Here is a 15,275-nt window from a genome sequence, read left to right on the forward strand (position 1 = left end):
CAAAAACATTATCCATGGGACATACTGGATGTGAGCCTTCAATCTTGCCACAGGAAAAATAATTGAAAACACCTTGCATCTAGATTAACTTGATATTAACTTTATATATGATCTGTCTAGCATACATGTGGGGAAAAAAAAAAAAATCCACAATATATTTTAAATCCAGTAGTATGTTAAAATATGGATTGTTGGCATGTGCCCATGTCCCACACTCCCAGCACTTGTGGTATTATAGAACTACATGAAAAGGTGCCTTTTCTCCAAAAAATCTTATAAAATACTTGATATGGAAGGGAACATACCTTTTTCTTCATGAAGCAGACCACCTTTGCCCAATTAACCCTGCCTAGGAGCTACATGCTAAATGGAGAAAGACAATTCCAATCCCTTCACTTCTCTGCTCTTGTTAATGCTATTCCATCTGAAAATGTCACACATCCTCAGCTCCAGGGAAAACAACCCTTCACCAGGTTTTCATGAAAATGTAGGTGATTTCAGATTTCCTACAAATAAATGAAGGCTTTATGTAAAAGCAGATATTGGACAAAGTGGTTTTCATTGGTAATTCCGACTTGAAATCTAACAGCGGCGGCCTGCTCTAGCACCAGCTCTCAAAAGCAGATGAAGAAAAATCAGTGTGAAAAGCAGAATATGTATTGGCATTGGGGCAGAAGCCTCCTCTCCACACCTCCCCACTGAGCTGTTGGTGAGGGCTGCAGCTCTGCAGGGTCTCCACCTGGAGCTCAATTCAGCATCTTGAAAATGCAGTGAGGGATTAAACCCGCCCTGAGCACAGGCCAGAGCTGCACCTGCACCGAGCAGGGGCTCAGCTCTGCAGCAGGAAAACCACCAAGTCAAACACCACCTAAATCTGGCAACAGGCTGTGTGCTCAGGTCAGTGGAACACAGCAGTTAACTCACCGCCTACAGGATAAGGGATTTTTATTTTCCCCATACCACAAGTTTACGCCATATTCGTTAATATAAAGACTGATTTTTAAGATAACAAAGGGGATCTCATAAGTGCCACCCAGTATTTAAAGTTTCTGCATCTATCAGCTGTATATGAGCAGCAACTTTATTTATTTGAGGCAGGCACATTGAAAGTTGCCATGTGGGTGCCCAGCTCTGGGTTTAACCCATGCTCTGACCCGTGAGCCGCTGACTCCAGCGCGTGTCAGAGCTCCCTGGACTTGTAATAAATCACTGAAGTGGAATAAAATCTCTAAAATCATTCCCATTGTTATTGCAATCCTGCCTGAACAAAGCCCACCAGCAAGGAGCAGGAGGTGATTTTGATTAGTTTAAAAGCGTTAGGGTAACACACCCTGCCTCAATCAGGGGTCACAGCAACCACAACATATTTATTTAGAGGGAAGACAACATTTCATTAATAACACTTGGGACCTTCTCCTGGAGACTATGATGAAGATGGGCCAATTTCAGGAATCTAAATGTTAAATATCTTTAAGAAAGCAGTTTGATTCCTCTCTTTAACAGGAAGCTTGTCTTGACTTTTATAGCGATTTAGAGATGTAAATTCCTAACTCAGAAAACATAAATGTTGGGTAAAGAAAAAAAATGAACCAAATCCTGATAATGGTTAGGATCAAAGTCTAAATACAGTTTGTCATCTGCACCTGAAATGCTCCTATATGTGTACTTTAACATGTTTTAATGCCTGGCACACAAAGGTGTAGAACTGCAACTATCTTACAATTTGCTTTTATAAGGAGGCATTATAGGCAAGCGTCTGCAAATCACAATGCCCATTTCACAATTTCTCATCTACTGATCTAAATAATCTGATTCAATTTTAAAAAAATGTTGAAGATCCAAAAAATAAGTACCTCCTTAAGTTTTACACACTATTTTCGGTTCTTTTTTTAATTACAGCCTGGATGGTCTGCAACCAAAACCATATGTCTAAAAAATCCTGAAACCTGAGAAAGTTGATTTGAACTTTAAAGGCCACTCACTGCTACAATTCAACATAGAGCACACATGCACATGTATCAACGTTACACATAAATATAACATAATGAACAAATACACCGGACAGGCTGCCAGGCACCCCAAAGACTGCATTTGTCTTTTACTTGGTTTCCTGCAAAAAGCTTTGCAGCAGTTGTCTTTGAGCAGTAATTGTCTCTAAAACATAAATTACATACATCACTTCCAGCACTAACCATAAATTATCCGCCTGAATAGCAAACAAAGCTGCTCGTTCTGATAGTCAGCGCAGCCCTGCCTGGGTATTGATTAAGCACTCTCAATGCTTTATTAGGTTTTCTTCCCCCACAAAGTCAATAGCAGGATGAATATTTCTTCTTGGGCTGTTATGAAGTATCGTAAATCTGAGTCGTTATTAACAAGCGCCTGATTAGTGGAGCAAACTTATCAGAGAGTTTGGCACGGGCTCCTGGAGCGTCACCTCCCAGCAAACACCCATCACTGCTCCTGTCTCTGCTGGCAGCTGTGGTCCTTCTGCTCCCACAAGTCATCACCTCCTTTTTCCACTTTTATCTTGTTTATTTTTTATTGGTTTGGGGTTTTTTTTAAATTAAAGAAATCACCACTGTGCTCATTCCTCTTTATCCCCATGTCACACCCCCGTATGCAAAGAGCATCGAGTTTGTGCATGGCCCCTGTTCCCCAGGAATGCTGGACTCTCCCATGGTTTGCTGCCTTTTCTTACTGTGGCACTAAAAATTTTCATTTAATTCCACTTAGATGCAAAACCAAAAGCAAATAAAGCTCCTTGTTAAACATACTTAGCCAGCATTAATTTCTCCTTATTAAAATCATCATCTGAAGGAAAAAAAAACCCACATTCATCAATCATTTGCACTTGCTCGCATTAAGAACAACTCCTTTGAAGTCAGAATGAAATCCTGTAGGGGGAAAATACAGGCTCAAAGTTTAAATAGGTGAAACCACAAAGCTCTCAAAGCCCAAGATGCTGGCACACACTGCTGTGTTAGACTGGACCTGCAGCTCATCTTGTGTCACTACAGAGAGCACTCTGAACCTGCTGCAGGTGCAGAGATGGCTCCTTCCACCCCAAGCTCTCCTCACCACAGACCAGACTCAGTTCTGAAACTGGCACTTAAAAGTCCTTTTAAAAATCTCTGTTCCTGGTCATGGCAGTCCTCCATAACCATATACATGCCTGCTCACGTTTTAAAACTTTTCTTTTTTGTTCCTGATGTCCTGCACACTGATGGCATTTCGCAGCAACGACTTCCAAAACCAAACTGTTACATGAAAAAACACTGACTTTGATTTCTTCTGATCTCTCTTTAAAATTCCCTATCAAGCAGGAACAATTTCCTAGAAGTGAAATGCAAGACCTAGATCACACCCAAATTTCCCTCTGTTCACTAACTAGATCTAAACCGAGAGGTGGAGCTGGGAGAAGGTCTATCCCAGTACAATGAAATCCTGTAATGGTGCTCATTTTTAAACTATGTTTTCCCAGACAAGGTATGAATAATGCAACCAAACACCCCAGAACATCTGAATAAAGCAACGCCAGCCTAGTGGATGCTAATTGGCAGCAATTGGCGCTGATTGTGGAGTGCGGCTGGAGCTGTGATTACAAACAGAGCTGACGCAGCCAGCCCAAACCTCAAGTACTGCTGCTGCAATTAAAGATATTTTATCAAATTAGACAAGTGTTTGCCTTTCCCTGCTATGATGGTTATGAGCAAAACATAAAAGAAAGCCTGGCTGGCTGTACGGCACCTTCCCCACATCAGAGCTCTGCTGAGATGAGTTTCTTTCTGCTTCGACTTTTTATGCCACAAAATGGAACCCTTTTAGAAAGGATTCAAGGCTCTGCAGTGACATCCTTAAAAGCCCAAGTCTAGAAGTGGCTTTGCCCTAAAAATGCAGTCTCTTTGCAGTGTACCTGACTTCCAGCACCGACAAGTGCTGGTTATGCACCTACAAACACGGGAAGGCTTTGAACTTTCCAAGTCTGATTTCACAATGTAAGCCCTTAGTATTTTTGCAGGCAGATAAACACTCTTCAAACATCATTTTTGAGGCAGTGAGGCTTCAGGACTCTTAGCAGCTGGATTGATGTTTGGAGTGCTAAACCCCAAGCACAAGTGCCACGGTTGACTCCAGCCAAGCCAAGTCCTGGTGCTCAAAGGAGAGTTCACAAAATGCACCTCAAACTCCAGACATCCTTGCACCCTGCTGCCTTCTGCTTTCCTGGGGGAGGAAGTCAGCAAACCACTTGGTCATGAACTAAGGCTGGCTCTTTGCTAATATTTTCTGTTATCCCCAGCTCTGCTCACTTGCTTCTGGATCTCAAGAAAATTTACATGAACTTCTGCCCTTTCTCCAGCTTCCTGTTAACATCTATAAATCAGGTCAGCAGAACTGAATTGAAAAGGATATAGCAAAAAAAAAAAACCCAGTGTGCTGGATCATTTCTGAAAGCTTAGCATTTACAGTAATTTTTACAGATCTCTGTCAGAACAAAAGAAAAAAAATTAAAAAAAATGTAGACTATGCAAATGTATGGAGGTTTTCAGGCCAAGAGAGCGGGAGAGTGACAGCCAGTGTCATATAAAAGTGTGAATAACCTGAAGATCCCCATGGGTTGGCCAGTGCCAGCATCTTCAGGACCAAACACAAGCTCAGAGACCACAGCAGTGGCATCAAAAAGGAACAGCAAGGAAGCAAAGGCAGCACTTTGTGTACTCTGCTCAACCTGTACTTTTAAGGGATTTATGATGTCAGCTGCTATGAAGAGCACGGCAGTGATCCAACACAGCAATAACAAAACCAGAGATAAAGACAGAAGTGCACGTTGGGGATGCCTTTGAGGCTCCCCAGGATGGAAGGTGAAGGAACAATTTCAAGCAGAAATAAATGCTTGTTCCAGGTAAAACCTGAAAGGATGGGTCAGATTTTACCAAGTTAGTGGTGGCATACCACGTGCAACGGGGGGGTGCTGGGAAGCTCTGCTGTAATATTACTCAAATCTGTGTAGAGCAGCAATCTGAGTTTGTGACAGCAGGAGTGAGAGAGGATGAGCTCGAGCCAGCAGGATGCAGGAATGGGAACCGAGCGCTGCAAGAACAGCTTATCTGGAAATCAGCTTCCAAACATTAAGGGAAAGGACAAAAACCACAGCTTTAGCTTCTAGCTGCAGAAAAAACAACAAAGTCCTGTTGGAAGTGTAGAATAAAGTGTTTACTCCAGTTTTGTCCCTGCCTTTACTCTGTCCTAAGAAGAACTCATCAGTCTGAGCAAGAGAATGTCTCCTTTTGTCTGCACCTGTGGAATAAAAGTCTCAGATCCAGGAGTGTCCTTGTGTCCACAGCAACACTGTGGGAAAGGGACACCTGAAGCATTCCACAACCAATTTTGGTACTTCAATCCACCCCAGGGCAGCTGTGCCCTGGTCCAAAGCAGTCCCTGATGCAGCAGTGGCCAGGCTGCAGGTGATGAGTGACGGTGGCAAACCAGGGGGAACCCCCAGAACAGAATTTGTCACACCCCTGTCCTGCACACAGTCCCCTGTGCAGGAACAAAGCCCCAAGGCCAGAGGCTGCTGCTTCACCTGCAGACAGGCTGAGTGTTACACTAGCATGGACTGAACAAGCTGTCAAATTAGGCAGCTTAAATTTCAGGGCATTCCTATTGTAATAAGCCAGTTCCTTACAAACTGTGCTTTTTCATAATATAATTAACCCCAGCACTAAGCATGTGAGCAAAAGAGTTCATTTTTCACATGAATAATGAAAACCTTTTTTTCTTTTTTTCTCTTTTCTTTTCCCGAACCATTACGAACAGAAATGAATATAAAAAATTTCTCAGCAGAAAAAGGATGGTGTGTGCTGGCTACCAGTTTGGAATAGGAATTCATCATAGAGATTTAAATGGAAGATCCTATTTTCTTTTCTTATTTTTAATTAATCATTATTCGTAATAATTGTCCTTGCCAATCTAATCTGAAACTTTGCTCATCATCAGATCTGGTTTGGGATTAGATCAAACAGCCTCTGCTATGGTCTGAAATGAGTTAAATTTCTCTTCCTTCCCATATATATCCTCCTGAATATTCTCTCCCATCTTTTGTTTTCCATTTCTAGGAGATCTTTCTAGCAGTTCTGTGGGCAGAATTACTCACTGCCCTGACAAAAATCCTGTGCTAACTTTAAATGTAAACTCACTCCACTTCCTACTACAGAAAATAATTTCTGTCACATTCCCTGAGTGGCAGAAACACAACCAGGTCACTGGTTTTACAAGAGACACAAGTGGGAACTGGTTATTCAGTTTACAGAAGTGTAAGGCACAGCCACTGTGCCTTCCAGAAACTGTACTTGTGTGTCAAGGGCAAAGCAACCCATGGGAAGAAAAAAAAAAGAAAGATTAAATCTTTATCAATTTAATTGGTAAAGAAACCCAAGGGAAGTCGTTATTCCCAGAGACTCCACTGCCTGATTTGTCTCATGAATTCTTCCAAGTTATCTGACACCAATGGGTGCTCGTTAACTGTTGCTTACTGTGATTGCTGCTTGCTGTCCCTGCTGAAAGGGAGCCCCTTGAAGAGTCAGAGGTGGAATTTACTGCTGAACAGCAGCTAAATATTGCAGAGAGGTCTGAATCCTGCTCATCAGGCACAGCAGCCAGGTGAGCATCCTTTAGCTGAAAGAATTTCCACTGAGGAATTCAACCAGGGCACTTAAACTTGGTGTTACATCAAGCTTGAAAAAAGAGGTTCAAACCAAAAGAGATGTACAAACCATTAACTTCCATGCAGATTTCACCAGCAACAAGCTGGCAGCACAGAACTGAAGAAACAGGATTTTCTCTTTCCACTTTAACTAACAATGAGGAGCAGAGCTGTGATTTCTCAGGGCCTTTCCCAGCAGAAGAGCACAGAACCCTCCTCTGAAACAAATAAATCAAGCCCAGCATGGTGGGGTAAGGCAGACACTCTGCAGAAGGAACAATTTGGCAGCCTGACAGCAGCATTTGAACCTGGGACCTGCCCTGCTCACACACGTGCAGCACAGGGCTCAGCCTCAGGAATTCTCCTTATAAAAATATGGGATCCCAAGGTTTTGCCAATGGACCGATGTCAAAGGTGATCACAGGCAGAAATTAGAGGGCTGAAATGGTTAATCCTGTGTGGCTGAAATTAATTTGTACCAGCACAGGAAGAGTCAGTTTCATGCAACCCAAACTTAACATTCTGGTTCCCAACACAAACTAAATTTGCCTTTTAAATCTCTCTGGATGTCAGGCATCTGGTTGTGATGGAGAGCCATACCCTGTTTTTTCAGGGGGTATAACCAAAGAGAAATTTGCATTTATGTTTGCAGCGAGACATCAGCTTAAATAATTTAAAACTTCAAGGTTACTACATGATTTGTACATGATCATTTTACACTTTAAAACATGTGTTCCTCTACCTCTCTCCCTGCAAACAGCTGACATATTTTCACATTCCTCACTATTAACAAAGTGTGTACCACAGTAAAATATTATATCACACTCCTTAAGATTGTTTGATTTAGGATAACAAACTGGTTTTTTGAGCAACAGTAAAGTCAAAGTATTAAATTTAAATCTCTTAAACAGAATGTGCACTAGGAATAAACTCAAAGTTTTAAAGATCTATTGAAAATGTTCAAAAAATTAAAAACAGATAGCAAAGGGCAAACACTGCTAGGGAGAGAAAAATTCAAACAGGGCCAGAAGGCTGTGTAAAAATAAATATATATCCAGCACACGCTTGTGTGCAGCACACGTCACGTAGGCAAAGACAAGTATATTCCACAGACACGTGTACTGTTTGGAGCCTGAGTCCTGTTTTCAGAAAAGTGAGGAAGTAAATCAATGAATATGTTTACCTTGATCTTTAGCTCACTCTTACAGACCACTCAGAGCATCTCATTTAACCAAAGCTCTTCAAACCCAGCGCTGCCGGCTCTTCAGCTGGCGGAAAAACAGTTGTACAATGCATGTCAGAGGAATCCAAGGCTGAACAGCCTGGCCTGAGCACATCCCAGCCTGGCCTGAGCGCTGATTAAAACCAAAATCTTTCCAGCTATGTGAATAAAACACCCCCAAACCCGAGCAAGAGGCAGGACCGCGGCAGCGCCGCGGGTCGATGCCAGTTCGCAGCTCAGGTTTCCACGTTTGGAATTTCACCCTTCAGTTCCAATCAAAAAATTAATTCCTCACATCCAACCCAGGCTAATTACTTTTTTGCATGGAAGAGGCAGCCAAATTCGCTGTGACGCCCAAAGGGGAAGTGTGATCTATGAGCAAAGTACATCCACCACAACGTTACGGATGGTTCTGGAAATGCAGCCAGAAACAGACGTCGCCCCCAACATCGCCGCTGTTGCCAACAGTTACCACCTAATGTTGTCTGAGAGACTGCAGAGATTTCGTGTTCAAAGGGAAAGGCAAAGCCTCTGGTATCTCAGATCCCACGCTGCTGTTACTGCTGGCAACGGGTTGTTTTAAACACCTGGCGGATATTCCTGGAGAAGGCAGTGAAGTCCCCGGGTTTCTCAAAAAACAACAAAACACCCCAAAACCCTGAGAGCTGGCCTGAAGGTTTTTTGCTGAAGGAATGAGTGCAGTAAGACAATAAACTATTCCTCAAGTACAGGATACTTTAGTTATTAATTTCACTTTTTCTGCCCGCACTGCACCGCCTCTTTGCCCTACCCAGGAGTGTAAAACCATCAATTTTACTAGATAGTTATACCTCCTAATTTTACTAAACACTTGTATCTCTTCTACAGGATACCTGCATTGTGACCATTAACAAACAGTGAAAAGTGTGGACATTGTGTGAGTATTTCTCCATATTTATTTTTTAAAATACAGGAAAGGTGTGAACCAACCAGGTAATGTTACGACCTGGTTATTACACTTCTGGGGCAAAAGACCAGAGGATAAAGAGATGGGAGAGGAAGAAATTGATAATTTAATAATTTAACTTAACAGGAAAAGTTCTACAGAACACAAAGCTAAGAAGGATAATTTGCTAGGAATAGACAATTACTAAGTATTGTTACCATAATTACTAATAGAAATTAAGATTATTGAGCATCCAGCCATGCCACAGACCTCTGAAATGCTCTTTTTCCTTCTTTCTCTTTTTAGGGATCACTTGATGAAATTCCTTCTGTGCATTATCAAAGGAACCAAGAGACAGCTTTTCCAAGAAGAAATCAGTCGGTTTGGGATAAAACCAACAAACCTCCTTAGGCCAAGGTTTAGGCTGGGTTCTCAACTGCTCCCCTGCGGCCCAGGGAGGCAACATTCCCCTGTAAAACAGACCCCAAGCTTAACTTACAACAATCTGCTTCATCTTCAGGTGAAAGTTCTTCAAAAGGTGCAAAGTACTTTTAAACTTTTTTTTTTTTTCCTTATTTCTTCCTTTCCCCCCTCACCTCAACAGCCCCACTCTTGCTTCCAATTAAATTAAAAACTGGACCACTGTAGTTTTGTGGGGTTTTCCCCTGCAATGCTGAAGTATAATTATAAGATGGGGGGAATAAAATTACGAATTCCACCAAGGTCATTAATGTACAAAATGCAAATTGTCTCCCATTTGTCAAAAACCCTGGGGAAGTCTAGAGATAATTGAAATGATAGATGAACAGAGGAGACTAACTGCTAATGGTCTGTATATCAATGAATCAATGTCACATTTATGAAGGGCTTTGGGAAATTATTCTAAATACTTCATCTGCAACAGTTGAAGTTTAGCCTACTTTTTCTTTTTAATGCTGAAAAATTAATGGAAAAGTTCAGTTTACGGTTACACAAGTGCAAACCTGGGGTAATTTAAGGTAGATGGCAAGAAATTGAAGTGCTGCTTCTGTTTGTGCCAGATGTGACCAAAATTCTCAGGTGCCAGAGATTATGGGATAACTAAAAGCAATATCTATTTCAGAGATAATCAAATATAGGACCAGCCCTCATCCTCAAAGCATTTAAACTCAGCTATTTACCTTTGCAACTCATTTTCTTCAGGATATGAATAAACTAAAAAAAGCAGGGAGTACACATACCACTTATTTATGTGCTTTCCTATTTTCCTCATATTTTCAACTACAAACTGAACTGCTCAGATCAGGGACTTTTTTTTTCAGATGTATTTATGGGGCACTGACCAAACAGGAACAGGGAACAGAGAAAGTAAAACCCAAATTATTTCCTTTTTGAACAAAAGGTGAAGCAAATCCTGCAGGTAACTTTGGTACAGTTGCACAAAAAATAATATTTCTACTTCCAAAAGTGGAAGGGCAGAGCCCTCTCCCAGCTGGGTAGGGACCAGGCTACATCAGTAAGGGCCACCGAGGAAGAGACATAAATAAAAAGGAAGTTTCAACATTAAAATGTCATTTTGGTTGAATCTGTAAACAGTTTGGGGAGGTGGGTCAGTTTAGAAGGTTTCTTCTATGATTATTAACATATTTATTATTTTTTTTCTGCTTTTCTTCCCCCACACCAGGAAGGTTTGCATGAAGGGAAAGCAGAAGGATAACTGCAGGTTCCTTTCACAAAAAAAAAAATAAATCTCTAGCAAAAAGAAATAAACCATCACACCCCTTTGAGAGGCAGTTTACACTGCAACAGGTACCATCACTACAAAATCACATGTATTAAACCCTTTTCCATCTTGATTTCACTGTACAAAATCACATGGAGGCGATGGGGAGAAGAGGTGAGTTTTCTGTGGGAATGAGATCTTTTCCATCTGGAAATAGCACCACCATTGCCTGGTGGAAACATGAACAAATCCAGAAAGATTTCCTCAGGATCTGAATGAAATGGTCCTGTCTGAAACACAGAACTGCTTCTCCTCCTGTTACAGGATTTGGCACATGAAACAAGAAGTGGACCAGGCTGCCAGGAAAACAGCAATGAGAGAAAACTTTGCTGCTGTCTGAGAAAAGTTAACAAGTACACACTGCAGGTAAAATGATCACACCACATTTCCTGTTCATAAAAGCCACAAATATTCATAAAAAGAATCAAGAAGTCCCACCAAGCTGCTGAAGAAAACAAGGAGAGGTATCCACGTGTTGGAACTTGCCTTCTCAATTATGAAGTATCACTAAGGATGATGGAGATCTGGAGCAGCTTCCCTTGGGATAACAACAAACCCTGAGGCAAAACTGATCAGAAATGTGAAGTCCATGTGAAAAAGGACCCCTCAGCTCAACCTGCTGAGTCACTGACATCAATCAGCACTGCTCATACTGACTGTCTTTGATAAAGACCTGTGAATAAATATTCAAATATCTCTGTAAGAAGGGGATATAGCCTTATGGGCTAAAACAAAATTTGCAGTGCCTATTTTAAGGAGGAGAGGGAGGGAAGGAAAGCTACAGCACAAACAAAACAAGGTGTCTTGCAAACTACACGACACTTTTGTGGAGTTAGTCTGTTTTGGATGTTTCAGTTGGTTGGCAAAACCTGAAAATACACAAAACCATCTTGATGCTGGTTTGTTAATATTCTGTCTTTTCTCCCCCACTGCCCTGTCAATCTTCCTTAGTGCAAACCCCAACCAACCAGTCTAAAGCCAGCCATGTACCAGCCCACCTTAGCTAAACATGTATTTGTCTCCTTTTATCTATTAGATATTTATCAACTAGAGGGGAGCAGGAGTGTTCCCTCTCCATGGTCTTAGAACTGCTTTTCCCTCCCACAGCCTCCCCAAATCCTTCCCCTGAGAAAGGGGCACAGACAGGAGAAAGGAAAAGGAGCAAAAGCCACAGCAAGGAAATAAAGCTGAGCTTTACAGGAACCCTTACCTGCCAGTGAAGGTGGAGATCAAGGGTTTCCTCTGAGCATCTCCTTTTGGCAGCTTTCCATCTGTGCTGGACTCCACCTGGGGATTTGTGGAGATGCTAAAGGAGCAAACCCCTGCCCTTTATGGGTTTCAGGGGAGTGCTGGCTCTCCTCGCTGTGGGTGATTTGCCAGGTAACCCAAAAAGGGCTGTCAGTAATTTCACCTCACAGGTGTGCCAGGGGGAGAAGTGCAGCCCCTCTCTGTTGCTGTCACAGCTTCCTAAGCAGCCAATTAACAGCACACGCAGTTCCTCCATTTGCTGGAGCACATTTGCTCTGCTAGATCTTAATTTTTTGAATGAGTGAAACAGGAGTTAAGACAATTTAGGTGAGTTAATGATACAGTGCAAGTTAACTGATGGGTTATTCTGGCTTTTTGCAAGGAACAATTTGCACTCAGCCTTTCAGGGACATAATTACTTGCAACGCAGGAGTCTCAGCACACTCTTCCCTATTTTATTTTTTGCTGTTTTACAGATGTGCCACTCTCACAGCACTAAGTGAAAACAGATTACCTGCCACTGAACACCCAACACCTCCACAGAGGAAGGTGGGGGAAGCGTCTCTCCAGTGACAAGTTTTGATTTGTGGATTAAATTCCCCTCTTAATTGAGCCATGCTTCTTCTGCTAACAAATTCATGTGGAAACCCCAGGATAAATTTACCTCTCTGCAGAGGAACTTTTCCTCACGTCACATCCTCCCCTTTCTTTCTCCTTATTTCATTAAGATTTTGAGCTATACGTACAAAGCCTTCATCTCAAACACTCATTATGGAAATACTGCAAACCCAGAAGATGTCACAGTCGTTTCTTTTACAGCTTTTCTTTTTGTAGGCGACATTCATATTGCAGAATAATTTAGACAGTAATTTAATCACAGGGTTTAGAGGTCCAGCAAATGTTACATTTACATAATGTCAGTCTTTCAGCAGATAATTTGGTCCTTTGCATGTGTTAAGAGACGACATCGCTTGTTAAGTTCATGTTAGTACGTTTAACCCAGCAGATGAATGGCTGGTTCCTTAATCTGCCATATATTTCTAATTTTCCTAAGGATGATTAGAAAATTTTATTTAGAGTAAATTCATGAGCACAGTCATTCCACTGGAGTGACAAATCAAAAAGATTATTAAATCTCAGGGTCCAGAAATCTCCATAAAATGGTCATAAAGTCCTTGCAACACAGTAAGTACCATTTTTTTCCTTATAGAAGTACTTCACTAGTCAATATATTGCTTCTGTCTCCTTTGAGTACGTGACTGAAGTTATTGAAATGTGCCTCATTAGTTTCATAATATCCTCCTAAGGACATATGGGTATCTTGTAGTTTGGAAATGTACTGTTCTTTGTCTTGTCAAATGTTGTTAAAGAGAATGAAACAGGTTATAAGAAATGTGATTTAGTTTCAGTGTGCCAATGCTACTATCCTGGACATCCAAAAGATAAAATAAAAGGTGGTAAATCATCATTAGCCAGAGAGAAATAGCATGTCTGTACAAGTGATATTCCAAAAGTACTACTGTGTACTTAAACTTAGAAGAATAATAACCTAGACAAACATCTCAGGAGCCTTAACACTGAATACTTATGTTTAATAATGTATCTGTGCCTTTTTATTTTGAAATTACACATTATATCCTCACTATTTAACATGTAAATTGAAATCTCCATTTAATTTAAACTTGTGCAATGTCAGGATTTACAGCAGAAAAAAAAAAAACCTGTTGCATCATCTGGCCAGCCCATGGCACTGTAGGATATTCCCTTATTTTCCACTGCCTCACTTGTCTGGTTTTAAATCTACTGTAGCCAACCACAGGCCAAATCAATGAGCCAAAAACTACACTAAGAGCTGGGAACACATTTTGATTATTTAGTTGCAACTTGGCACAGTTTCTGCATCCTTTAAAATAGAAATGTGTTTACCTAGAGGACAAATTCATACAGCCTGCTATCAATGAAACAGGTAATGGACATCCCCAGGGAGGGGGTGAGAGCAGCTGGAGAGCAAGGCAGCAGAACAGAGTGAGGGGAGACACTCCTTGTTCTCCTTAAATCACTCAAGTGGCAATTGTCACCAGCCTGACTTGTACAGCACAGGGAAATCCTCTTCCTCCTGGCTTAAGGTCTTGATCACATTTCATTTCTAAAAAAAAAAAACATTTCTTCCCATCATACACGTCATGACAAAGCAGTTTTCAATTGGTATCCTTTATCAGTTATTTTTACTTATCAAAGGGGCTGAATGGGGTTTTCCATTCATTATTTGTTTTTAAAATTAAATCCAGTTTTTCTTTCATGGCAAGTTTGGGCTGAGGACTCCAGGAAGATAAGGAAACCCATCTTCTTCCAGATGTAAGAGAACAGTGTTTCCCCTTAGCAACAAAAGACTTGAATTGGTTAATTTGCATTAATACTTAGATGATAAAGCTTTAAAACAATCAGAATTAAATCAGATAAAGATTTAATTACCACTAAGGTTAAAAAAAGAATTATTTGCTATTGCCACTTAAACAGAGCGAGTTCCAAATTTAGAGTTGACGCAGCTGACACGGGCAACTCAGCATGCACTGATAATTTTGTCATCAAAGTGATAAAATTCTAAGCTCAAGGCACTTTCTTTGATTATTCTTTAACACAGTTTGTAGCATGGCACTAGGACTGGATGATCCATCACCAAATGTATTTCCTGTCTCAGCTGCTAAACCCTTCAGCCAGTTTAAGGAAATACCTGACCCACACGAGGCTGGATCTCCTCGTGTGTCAGAAGGTGCCACCAGCTGACCCCTTTGTCAATAAGACTGGCACAGATGCAACATCTTGTGGAGCTGCACCAGGAATGCACTGGAAGAAAACGTGCACGATCTCAAACTGCGCCAAAAATCAATGTGAATATTGATGTACAATGAGATCTTTAATGGCAAAATCCTTACAGTTCTTTACATCAACCAAATAATTAAATTTAAAAGAACTAAATGTTTTCCTAATTAAGCAGCATGAAGTGCCAAATACTGATCTATTTTCATCTCCAAAATGTTTCTATCATTTTTCTCCTTGCAGTCCCTGATGTTCCCTGTTGAAAAAAAAAAAAATCTCATTAAAAAAAAAAAAGCTGTCTTACAAATCCAAACTAAACCTCCAAGTCTCATACAAGAAAGCAGAGAAAAGTTATAGAAGTCACTCAAAAATGTTCTCATTAGCACTTCTTTAGGTAAGAATGAAAAAATGAGCTCTGTGAGGGCTGAGTGTCACAGTTATTTGCTGAGGCTATTATAATCGTATCAGTGGCTTATTGAATTTCATAACCATGGTTCTACATCCTTCACTGACAACTATCAGAGAGCTTAACTCAAAATAAAACTCCAAGTCAGAAAGAAGGCATCGACAAAATACACTTACACACTGAAGAAAATAA

The 15,275-nt window shown here is 41.0% G+C and overlaps 1 protein-coding gene and 2 long non-coding RNA genes across 3 annotated transcripts in view; 2 read left to right on the top strand and 1 right to left on the bottom strand.

The window, feature by feature from the left end:
- LOC111933310 (uncharacterized) overlaps window positions 1–15,275 on the bottom strand; it is a 186,863-nt gene that overhangs the window by 88,685 nt on the left and 82,903 nt on the right. The gene's annotated exons all lie outside the window — the stretch shown is intronic.
- On the top strand, window positions 8,407–9,385 carry LOC111933311 (uncharacterized). The gene is made up of 3 exons (XR_015274231.1): window positions 8,407–8,626; window positions 8,793–8,841; window positions 9,157–9,385. It is a non-coding gene; the product is annotated as an uncharacterized LOC111933311 (long non-coding RNA).
- LOC147651364 (uncharacterized) lies at window positions 10,458–13,022 on the top strand. Its single transcript, XR_015274234.1, has 3 exons — window positions 10,458–10,726; window positions 10,877–10,978; window positions 12,337–13,022. It is a non-coding gene; the product is annotated as an uncharacterized LOC147651364 (long non-coding RNA).

Source organism: Cyanistes caeruleus, chromosome 10 (assembly GCF_971803275.1).
Source record: "Cyanistes caeruleus chromosome 10, bCyaCae1.hap1.1, whole genome shotgun sequence".
Classification (NCBI taxonomy): domain Eukaryota; kingdom Metazoa; phylum Chordata; class Aves; order Passeriformes; family Paridae; genus Cyanistes; species Cyanistes caeruleus.